Source organism: Protopterus annectens, chromosome 11.part0 (assembly GCF_019279795.1).
Source record: "Protopterus annectens isolate FY-2018-M chromosome 11.part0, PAN1.0, whole genome shotgun sequence".
Lineage (NCBI taxonomy): Eukaryota > Metazoa > Chordata > Ceratodontiformes > Protopteridae > Protopterus > Protopterus annectens.
The window spans coordinates 973741091-973753737 of record NC_056745.1 but is presented as its reverse complement, the minus strand read 5'-3'; positions in this window follow the sequence as shown (position 1 = coordinate 973753737).

Genomic DNA, 12647 nt, shown 5'->3' with positions numbered 1-12647 from the left:
TAAGTATTTTTGTAAATCTGTTCCCTCTTCTATAGTCAGTGACACAGTGACAACCCCTGTCTCAATTGCTTTATAGATACATGCTTCCATGATGGCATTCAATTTTTCACCTTCCTTTCTCTCACTACCCTGTGTTCTTGTGGCACAAAAACTTTATCAGTTATCAAATTAGCTGCATAGTAATATAGCCTGTTTACTTCTGTTATATTGCATGAATCTCTGTGGACAGTCCTAATTACTTGTTTCACTTGTTTTATCAAACTTCTAACTTTCTGGGTTTTACTGACCTTCTGAAGTCTGTTTTCATAATTTATCTTAATAATGTCTCTCTCTACCAAATCAAGCAATTCTTAGCTCATTTTCTTCTAAACTGAGGACACATTTTTTGTTTTCCATTGCAGTGAGCATTCTATACAAAGTTCTATAGCATCTTCCTGTGGCACACTGTTTCATCCCATGTCATCCATTGCTCTGACATATGGGAACTCATTGGCCTATCAGTGACAGTATCACTCCTCAAGCATTGACTGCACACTTTCCATAGTTACAGTTTCCTGTTCCTTCTGTTGCTGTCCAGTTTCAAGTGAATGTTTATACGGGTTTCCTGTGCTGTGAAAAGTCCTAACTATATTCATATGGCATTGGCATGTGTGACCAATTGCTTCCCGTTCCATTGGTTTCCACTTAAATTGGATGTCCATTGATCTATCATGTTGTGATTTGTGATGCTTTCTGAATTAGATTTTCTACACTGAATCATTCACTTTGCAGGTACTCCATAACCTCAGTTTCTACTACTATAACTTTTCTGTTACTTTTCTACTTTTTCTATTTGTCTTTGTATTTTCTGTATTGTCAAGTTTTCTATCTCCAGATTCCTTTGCCTGTATGTGTCTTCAAATATTGTTGCTGCTGTTTTTTTATATTGATTAGTTTTGCTTTCTCCGTGCTTGAAATCACCTCATCATCTGTGGATTTCTAGTATGAAATAAGACCAATGGAACTGTAGTATCAAACTCATTTGTTTAGAAATTATACATTTTGTGGGTAACTGCAATTAAAAAGCAAAAAAAAAAACACTGAATGAACTACATGGTCAGTTTAGGCCTATGACTCCTGTGGCGCAAATATAAATTGTAAGCGTCTGCTGTGGGTGCCAAAAGCGTCAATAACTTTACTGATGAACTGTTTATTTTCACGAATGACACGTTCATGATGAGCACTAATCATGCACAGTGCTGAAAGTCTATCATCAGTCATTGTACACCTTAACCAGGTCTTGACCTGTCTCAGAGTGCTGAACGATCGTTCAATGGTGCAGGTAGTGGCTGGTAAGGTCAACACAATCAGAACTGCTTGCTTAACAGCAGGAAAGAAATCACAGTGTTGCAACAAGTCAGCAAAGTCCACTGTTTTGGCTATATCTGGAACCTTAGTATGCCAATAGTCGAACCAGTTCATCATCTCTAATTCCAAATTGTCGATATGATATAGTTCATTACTGACTGCAATTCTTTTTCGGAATTCTTCACATTCTAGGTTTTGCATCATTTTAGGATGCAGATAAAATAAGTTGAACTGAGCAGTGTTACTGCTGGAAAAGCGAGACGTCAGTGAAGAAACTAATGAGTCAAGATAGGGAATATAAATACTTGTTCTGTAATAACTCTCAAAATCCACGCCTACTGTGTTTGCTCGGTGTGTTTGTCGACTGCAAATCCTTGGCAACACTAACTCAATACCAAGTTTATCTGCTATTGATCTTGCCTTACTGAGAATGTCATTCCTAAAGTGCTCTTCAGCATGGTTACGGTGCTCCTTGAATATTTCAATGAGTCTGTTGATGTGTTGTTGAGCCTTTATTATATCAAGTTGAACAGACTGCAACATCTGGGCAACGGGCTCAAGAACTGATGAGTAATTTGCAATAATGAAGAGAGAAATAAGAAATGTGCATGAAGAGCAAGCACTGAGTAATATATGTGCATTTTGTCTGGTTTCACCAGCAGTGATCTTCTGAAGATCAGCAAGGCAGTCAAATATTTTCTCAAAGTTTTGACTAAACACACAAATGGATTTATATTTCTCAGTCCATCGTGTCTCACACAGAAGAGGTATATTTGGTACCAATGCTCGTCGTTTTGGACTGTCACGAAAAAAATTAATAATCTTCTTGATAACACCAACAGCACTACTTATTTCACGAACATCATTCAGATCATTGGCTACAAGGTTTAGTCTGTGAGACGCGCAGTGGATAAAGGCTGCTTTTGGATACTTTTCACAAATCTTTGCCTGAACACCATTCTGGATGCTTGCCATTATGGAGCAGCCATCATAGCCTTGTCCGAGTAATTTTTCCAAGTCTAGACCATACTTTATGCATTCACAGACAATGGCATTTGATACAGACTGTGCATCTCTCACAACAAAGGGAACAAAACCCATAAACTCTTCTCAAATACAATCACCATCAACAAACCGAATGCCCAATGAAAACTGCTCAATGCCCGAGATATCTGCAGTTTCATCTGCCAATACACTAAATCCAACTGCCCTACTCGCTGCACAAACAATCTCCTTTCGAAGTACGTGTTCGCATTCTGTCAACAACTCATTTTGCACCCTATGGGATGTGTACCAAGCATTTCCTGCAGCTGTTTCACTGTGCTGTTTTAATATTGTGTCGCCAGCTTCAATACGAAAATCTAATAAGTCACAGAAATTTCCACCAGAGCCTTCTTTTCCACGAAGTGGAATGTCATGGGTTGCACAGTAAATAATGGTAGATAAAAGTTGTTCCAATTTCTTTCAGTTCTCTGCAATTTGTTTTGCTACTGCTGCATCTAGCTGTGGAATAACAGCTGTTTCTGGCTTCTGTCGTGTACAGAAAAAATTGGCAGCATCTTCAGTAGAACCTTTGTGCCATGATGACTGCATGTGATTTCTTGCAGACTCATTGAAGGCATTATATTTTGTGAACACACTAGTTATGAAGCTGCCTTGCAACCCACGGTGAACTGACTGAGGAAATAATACACAAGTTAAGCAGAGTGGGCCTTTCAAGAGAGGAGAATATGCAAGCCACGGTGAATACTGAGACAACCAACTATATCGGAATGCTCACTTTTTGTGTGATGCATCAGCTTTGAAGTTGTAATTCTCTGGAGGGATGTATGGTTGTGTCAGTAACCTGAATTTCATGAAGTCATCAATTCTGTCTGATCGAATGTAACAGCCAATATCAGTTTCTGCACATACACTTTGTGGGGTCTCTCATTGTTCCCCAAACATAGCAGAGACAGCACCTTTCTCAGTATGTTCATCAACAGACTCAGCTAGTTCTGTTACTTCATGTTGCTCGTACCTTGCTTTCTTACTAATCTGTTTGAAAAATTTTCTGATGTCCTCACTGTCTGCCATCACATACCCTACTTATTCAATAATAGACAACCTAAAGCATCCGATGGGCTAGTAGTACTACCTTTGTAGTAAATATCTGCAGCTCTATCAATGATGTTACTGAACAAAAGAAAAAAAACTGTCAGATATGGGATTAAAAAAATGTTTGATGTGTTTCAACATCACCAATTATTAACAAGTTTCTCATGCTAACCTGGACAACAACAAAAAATAAATACATAAAACTAGTTGATTTTTGCTTTTGTACATATTTATGCAAGGAAAACTTAATACTGCAGTAAGTACTATCTGGACAGAAATACGTGCTTTATGCACAGTCTTCACAGTTTTCCCAAATAAAGCAAATAAATGGTCCCTGTAGACTATGATGTTTGAAGATGACATTGTGATCTGTAGTGAGAGTAGGGAACAGGTGGTTGAGGAGACCCTGGAGAGATGGAGATATGCTCTAGAGCAGGGGTGTAGCCAGGATTTTCAAATTTGTACTCAACTCCCAGACTGCTGCGGCCCCCTCAACAAGTCACATCCACATTAACACTGCTGACGAAGCCACGCCCCCTTTATATTGCTGATCTCTGAACAGATCACTTGGAAGTATATGCCAGGGTAGTAATTACACGATGCATGAACATTTTCATTCCAAAGGTACATCTTCCGTTAGTCAAAAAACAAAATACCTTTCCATTTACACTAGGACAGATCACTTTGCCCCACCCCCAAGATTATTCTTCTTCCCCTTGCAGCCCCTAACCCCTGTAGTGGCTCATTACACCTCCAGTAATGCTGCTGATTAAAGGACTGTCAGGGTCTAGGAATCACATGCTCCGCAGTGTTGTGGTCTGTAGGTACAACATATAGTGCTCTCCCTAGGTAACACCCAAGCTATGAGCCACAACTACCTCCCTTTCACCAGCATGGGTCACCTGGCAATGCATGATCACTCCTATCGCCTACAGTCACACAGCCTTTTGGAATGGTAAACCTTACATTCCCAACAGCAAATACATTTTAGCTGGGCTAAGTCATACTGCCACTGACAATTAATGAAGATGTGTACCCATGGGAGTCAATCAAGCAAAAAGTAAAGCAGTTGAAATTTACATCCTTACTACCTTGCTTACATTCTGTGAATCTCAAGCCTTTGCTGAAAGAAAATTGGTTAAAGCAAGAAAATTACCCTAGGCACCAGAACTGGTGGGACTGTTTACTGTCACATGCTCTAGGCGCGTGTTTGGAGTTTTTTCTAGTGTTATGATCCAGTGATAGTCTGGACAAAATTATTGGAAAGAAAAGAAAAGAAATTCAAGGAAGAAATAAGTTTTGCCCAAAGTTTAATGTTCAAAGCTGACACGATACCACCCAATATGGTGAGAAGGCAACAGCTTGAAAAGACAAAAAGCTTATCTGCAAATGCAGGCTGCCTCTCAACCCTCCCACAAAATGAAAGCAGTCACTTTATGTATAGCCCATGCTGTTACATGCTGAAAGAACACAAAATGAAAGCAGTCACTTTATGTATAGCCCATGCTGTTACATGCTGAAAGAACACAAAATGAAAGCAGTCACTTTATGTATAGCCCTATGCTGTTACATGCTGAAAGAACACAACATGAAAGCAGTCACTTTATGTATAGCCCATGCTGTTACATGCTGAAAGAACACAAAATGAAAGCAGTCACTTTATGTATAGCCCATGCTGTTACATGCTGAAATAACATAACATGAAAGCAGTCACTTTATGTATAGCCCTATGCTGTTACATGCTGAAAGAACACAAAATGAAAGCAGTCACTTTATGTATAGCCCATGCTGTTACATGCTGAAAGAACAAATGAAGACACTCAGGTTTGATCGTGGAAAATGTCAAAGAAAATTACCACACCATTTTCACCCCCCTTGTAAGCTAGTGTAACTGATCTCGTGTGCACATATCTGAGTAGTGCTGGTTTCTGACTATGCTGGGTACAGCATTAGTTGGGAATGGGGTCCCTCTACTAAGCCTGTTTCAAACTTCCACTGTACAGAATAATTTACTGCCAAGCTCTATGCATATTTAAATAGTTCCATAGACACATCTTCCACCCTCAGAAATAAACACCAAATTCAAAAATAAAGCCCTATGGGCAGCATAATAAAAGAAAAAATACTCATTGCATGCAAAAATAAATGTAACTCTCAGAAAGCTAAAAACACTCTTGCTAAATTAAAACAATGAACTCGGCACTGTGATTAAATCAACCAAAGCCTGATACGAGGTAAAAATATAAACCCAGGTGAAAGATAACCACAAAGTAGTGAGCTGATAACAAATGATGTCATATACTTGGACAAGTAGATATATCCAATTCACTGGCCAACTAATTCAGATTGAACTTCATCCCACCAATCTTCCAGTATTCTCACATAAAAATACCTGCATCTAAAACCCCCTCAAATCTCTCAACAATTTCTGAAGTTAGTACCCAAGGCCAAGAACATAATGTCTATTGTGACTGGCTAACATAGTACACTACCTACTGGTTATTCTGAAACCTGATATGTTGAACCCCCTATAAAGGCTATTCAGTACTAATCTCAAAACAGGTTTTGTGCTGGATGAATGAAAGAATGCAATGGACTTTCATGAAGATGGGACTTCAATGGGCCCAACATACTCACTATTGTAAGGAAATCCTTTTTTGTTCTACAGCTTATATCTAAAGGTATATCATCCAGACCCAGGCATATAACTGTTCCCCTCTACTTGACACTCATTAGGCCAATTACTGAGTGAGTATAATGCACCTTTTGGTATGTACCTGTCCAAACACTTCTCAAAAATGGATGCCATCTAACCCTCAAACATTTAGGAATTATTCCAAAGCAAACCTTGTATTAATGACTTATACCATGGATGGTGCTGCAGTAGCGTTGTCGCCTCACAGTAAGACGTTGTCCTGTTCGATTCTCAGCTAGAGCGTCTTCTGTGGGGAGACATGCGTGAATGGGCGTGCCTTCGTTGAAGGTTGTGCGTCAGAGTCAGCAACTCGGCACGTAAAAATCTACTACCAATCATTAGCGGACCGGAGTTCAGCTGTGGCGATCCCTAACCGGGAAAAGCCGAAAGACGCCGCAACAACAACAACCATGCTAAAATTTCCATCCCCCAAAACAATGTGAACTCTGCTACCACTATGCAAATTGTTTACAGAAATCCTACACCATCATGTAAACAGCTGCACTGAGGTAGCTGTACCCACAAGGAATAAGCAGAGAACCAACACAGATAACAAGCCACCCTGGTGGAATCCCAGTATCTTTTTCTTTGTCATATGTTAGAGAAGTCCATTGTAGTATACTAAAATGGGTAAATGTACAATATATACAATGCATACAAAAATATGTACACAGATTCATTCTTTCCTAGCTCTTCAAAAAAGTAGCAATTACCTTGTCAGGCTTCAGAAGAGTATGAAACTTTGGAGAAGAGGAAACAGGGATAAAACAGAAGTAGCAATGGAATGAATATGTAGGTAGGACAAAATTATCAGAGAAAAAGGCTATGGGAATGTCATAACAAACTTATTAAAATAACATGGTTCACAGTGTTGTTGACAAGTAAAATTTTTTTTGAGGCTGTTTTTCTCTGAATTAAAAAACCCAGATGATGATAATCCTCAAGATAATTCAATCTGTAAGAAATAGGAACATTGGTGACGTTTACCACAGGCTTTGGAGCAAGATTGTCTTAAGGCATGTTCCACTAAATATGGCTAGTTAGAAGTTAAGTAACATTTCTACAACTACTTCTTTTGTTAAATGTCCCATGTCTTAGTTTGCTGGAATGGCAGCTGGTCTGCGGAAAGGTAATGTGTTACCAGATCCCTTGCTGATACTTCATCTTACTCCAACTTTGATTTGTGCAGCTACATAGGTTTTCTCCAAAAACACTAAAAGCCAGGCTGAACTTAACTTTGCTTAACCAAAAGCATACCTCTCACATGTACTTCATTATGAGGGATGTTATTCACTCTAAGCCTCAAAAACAGCATGTTCTTTGCAATTCCACTTTTAAAGGCTTTGCTATACAGTCAGTGTTAAGACTTTCTTTTAACTGATACCCATGGTAAATAATACTGAATCATATTAATTCATCAAACAAAAGTTTTATAAGTTTAAAATAACAGATTTTTGCCATCCTGTGAACTTCATAGTTAAAGCTGTTAGTAAGCTGTTGCAAAGTGTTCAACATTATGACAGGTAGTGTTACACATTTTGGAGCTGGAAGGTTGAGAGCTGTGACCAATAGTTTTGAAAAGGGGATGAACATTTTTCTCAACAATAAATTGACTGAACAACTAAAATCATTTAAAATAGATGCCACCAGTTTTGATGTTTGTATATTTAAGGTTATCAGATGGACCTATCTGCCAGGATGTTGGCAATATCAGTTGGTTCTGTATATTTAGTGCCATTGTGCTGTAACTCAGAGCAGATCTGAGTGTTGCCATTCAGATTCTTGACATAGCTATAGAATGCTTTGTGGATGTCTTTAGATTCAGTAGCAAATTTGTTTCCGTAACTAGCTTTGGAGGATTTTATGAGGGATGTCAGCTTCTTACTGAGGCTGACCACAGAGTTCCTCCAGTCATGGGACTTTATTCTTTTTTGCAACAGTTTCTTTCTTCTGTTGTAAAGTTTGTTTATGGCAGGGGATCACCAGATTGGCTTCCTTTTTTTGGAGGATAGCATCTTGGTTCTGTTAGGGATTGCACGATCCATGCACTCGTGTAAGTGCTTATAAGGTGCAATTGTATAGGATTCAGCAGTCATACCTCTATTGTCCATCAGCATGGGTGTCATGAAGTTTGCCACTTCTGTCTTAAGAAGTGTGAAGTTGGCTTTGGAGAAATTTATTTACAGTGGTTTCCCTAATGGTGGGTGGGGGTGGGATGTGGATGTCTAGGGTGATTTGTTTGTGGTCGGATCTGACCAGCGAGGAATTGACCTCTGGTGTGGAACACCAGTTGCCCATGTTGGTAATGACTAGGTCTAGGATATTGCTGCCCCTGGTGGGGGTGTGGATAAGTTGATACGTTGAGCACAAAAGTTGGTACATGACTTGTTTTCCCAGTTAATGGAGAGGTAGTTGAAATCGCCCATTATTAGGGTGTTAGGTTGTACCCTAATATTTTCCAGTGTATCAAGAAATGAGAAGTGGGAATCCTTGGGGATAGTGGGGGATCTGTTGCAAGTTACAATTTGGATTGCGGTCTTGCCCAGATTTAGTTGCACTTGGATAATCTCGGATGCATTATGCTGAGCAACTAGCCTGGAGGTGTGGATATCCTTAATGAATATGGACACGCCTCCGCCTTTGTGCTTTGGTCCAGGTTAGGTGGCCGAAAGGTGTGGTATGAATTATAGCCTGGTAATGCAGGGGTGCACTCTGGAGCCTTGAACTAGGTCTCTGTCACTGCACAGATGTCGATGTTCTCCATTTTAAGGAGTGCCTCAAGTGAGTGCATTTTGAGGTTTAGACTTCTAGCATCAAGTAGCATTACCCTCAGATTTTGCTTTCTTGTACCTGTTACAATGGTGAATTTGTCATTTGAATCTTGCCTAAAAAAGGCACTATAGGGTGGCAAGAGCCTTATCCAGTATCCAGAATCCCAAGGCTGACAGGTGCAGGCCATCTCTGGCAAAGCATTGTGGTTTGTCGATCATGTCATCCCAGGCAGACAGATACTGGATCCCCTTAGAATGCTACCAGAAGCTTAGCCAATTGTTGAAGTCAATCATTTTGCCCTTGTACTGTGGTATTATTCTGGGTGATGGCAAGATGCTACTCAGGGCTAGGGTCATACTTGCCTGGGCTACAAGATCGGATAGCTCTTCCATGTCTCTTTTCATGTAATCTAGGGAGGTACCGTACATCTCAGGTCATACACACCAACATGGACAATGACAGAGTCATATTTGTACTTGTTGTGGAGTGACCTGAGTGCATGTGTTATGTGGCGGATCCTGGCACCTGACAGGCAGCTGACAGTAACTTTCTCCTTGTTTAGCCTGGTGAGTGGAACATCAGTATGCCTGACTATAGAGTCACCTATGAATAGAGTGTTGTTATGCCTTATGGGCTGTGGTTGAGTGGCACACTGAGTTTGTGGGCTGTGTGTCATTTGGGTTGTGTTGGGGGGGGGTGGAGGCTGCTTGCGTTTCTGCTTTGGAGGTCCCTGTTGCTTGGGTAGATTTTTTTGAGATCCTCCGCGAATGTAGGTGTGTGTTTTGTGTTTCTATGTGTGTGTTTTGGTGGTGTAGGTTTTGAGGGACTATGTGATGAGTGTGGTGTGGTGCAAGTGTTTATCACCTCAGCCAGCAACACAGCAGGAAAAGCTCTATTTTCACACAGTATAGCAAAAACTTGGAATAATCTCCCTCCCTCTGTGACTTCTGCATCAAATATCAACAATTCAAAAACTCCCTTAAGGCCCATCTTAAAAGCTCTTAGCTCTGTCCATGTGTTACATAGTCCTAAAATCTGTTACCTCCATCCTTTCTCATTTTTCTCATATTTCATGCCCTCAGTAAGCATAGTTGTTACAAATGGTATCCCTTAACAAACAGTAACTATGTATGTAAATATTGCTGATTATAATAGTTTTTTTTTTTTACTGTTTTTCTCACTAAATACTTCTAGTATAACAATGTTTTTACATTATGTATAATATCATTATTTGTTGTTATTTGTTGTTTTATTAAGTGAAGCTTTTCTCCTTGGGCTTTCACTGTAAATGGACCTTGTCCAGTCGGACCATCCCGGATAACAAATGTAAAATAAATAAATAAACTTTCAAAAACCGCCATCATTCTCTACAAGCCTATACTACAAAAGTGAAGAAACAACCTTCTTCTTTGCCATCTTATACTTTTAGCTACAAAGCCAGTTTGGCATACATAGCAATGTTATTTTTGAGGTACGTTTTTTTTCTTTCCATGTACTCTTTCATGACTCAGTGTCTCATGCATACTACTCAATAGGAAGTAATATACCCACGTGTAATGGCACCAAATATAGTAGTTATACACCAGATTACTTTTACAGATCACCCACCATGAGTCCAAGAACTGTAAAATTGTCTCGTTCTTAGATAAAAGCTTCAAATGAGTTAAGTAACCTTCCTTTCTAAGTTCTAGATCCACTACATTAATTTTCAACAGAAATACTATAGTCCATTTTTTTCAAGAATTGGCAGACTAAGTTCATACCAGATCACTCTGTATGTCTAAATACTAAATTCCTATGAAAAAAATATAATGAACTCTCAAAAATATTTTAACAGGTGGTTGCTGGTACTGGTACGCAAGTATAGTTTGGTACATTATTGTCCATCCCGACCTTAACATCCTTGCTACAGCCTGTGTCGGTGGTATAACAAAGCCATGACTGCAGCCCTGTCAACATGAATTTGATTAGCATCTTAGGCATTTGATGGAGTCAGGCAGGGAGGATCAGCCTGACCATCCAGGGGGTGAGGTGTGCGCTTGGCCCCATCTCTGCAGTTGATCCCTTATGAAAGCAGGGCATACAAAGGGAGTGCTCTCTGCAAGGGCAGACAGGATACTGACCGAGTTGCATGTGAAGATGTGGCCAATACTCACAAATAGGGTTGCCACCTTTTCAAATGTCCAAAGTGGGACATTTTTGGTAGAAACGTCAGATTTTGCAGAGCAAAACATACCCATGGCCAGTACAAAGGACAGAACTTCACTTTGCCTAAATAAAAGCTTATTCTTATGCATTTTAGTTGCTTATTCTGTTTCTTATAACATTTAGGTGTTTCAGATACAGAATAACTGTTTTATGCAATGATTACATAAAATATAGGAAATATTTTTGTCCTAAAATCTCAGGACATTTGCCATTTTTTCAAGTTTTTTGCAGGACACAACTGTCTAAAGAGGGACTGTCCCTCGCAAAGTGGGACAGGTGGTAACCCTACTCACAAACTGTTTGCTTCAACTATTTCACCCTGTTGGGCTGCAGGATGAGGATTAGGCCTTACAAAACAGACTTCTTGGTAGCACTAGCAGACTGCAGTATGGCATTCCTCGGTGTCCTCATCTGCCCTTGATATCATATTAGATTTTTACGGGGGTCAAACTACATTTACTAAAGCTGGTGGAGGATGAGGAGAGGCACTAAGTGGAGATGATGGTCAGATGTGACCAAAACTGTGTTTGTTAATGTATCATACGTTAGCGAGTGTGTATATTTTTGTTAATGAGATAGCTGAGCTGGTTCAAAGATCCATTTCTGTGACTATCTGGGCAAAAGGCACGGTCATAAAAGACATTAGAGCAGCCAGCAGTCAACATAAAGTAAAGCAGTTAACTTGTTCATAAATCGGTCTGTACTCAGTAGTGTCACACACACTCAATCTCAGTAAGTGCGCCACTTTTGCGTTTTGGCGCCAACCGCCAAGTGTTCAGTCAGTCACACTGACTGTACAAAAAAAGCGGAGCAACCAACCTACCTTCTTCTTGTACCAACATGGACACTGTCACTCACCAGTCACCACCACCAGTCCAGTCCAGTCCTTCCACCACACGAATGACACGATAGTTTGGAATAGCCACCAGGAATCGATTCAAGATCTTCCACCATCCACCTGCAGAGTGCAGTCTTATAATGATGCGGTTATAAAGTTTGAGGAGTTTCGTCACGTCAGTCCGTCGTCAATTTTGCATCATCATGTCATGTGACTGCCTGCCACACCACCTCCACTAACATCTCTTCCTAAAGTTCTAAACAATGTAGGCAGGCTTTACAGGGAAAAAAAAGTAAGTGGAAATAATTAAAAAAAAAAAAAGTGTGTTTAGTGTGTTTCGCAAATAGCATTGACAAAATCCAGGGGGGTGCAAGTGCACCCCTTTGCACCTGCCTGTGGGCGCCCTTGCCAGCAATAAAGGTGTTAACTTGGTTCTGGTGGCTATACAAACAGATAATACATTGACAATTTGTGTATTAGATTAATCAGCCAATGTATGAAAATTGTATTAAATCATAACTGCGTTTACTGTCATACCAAGCAATACAGGTGTTAATGAGTTTCTGGTGGCTATACAAACAGATAATATATTGATAATTTTTACATTGGATTAATCAGCCAGTGTATGCAAATTGTATTAGAGCATAACTACATTTATTTTGAAGGAGACTTTTACCATAAAATTAAAGG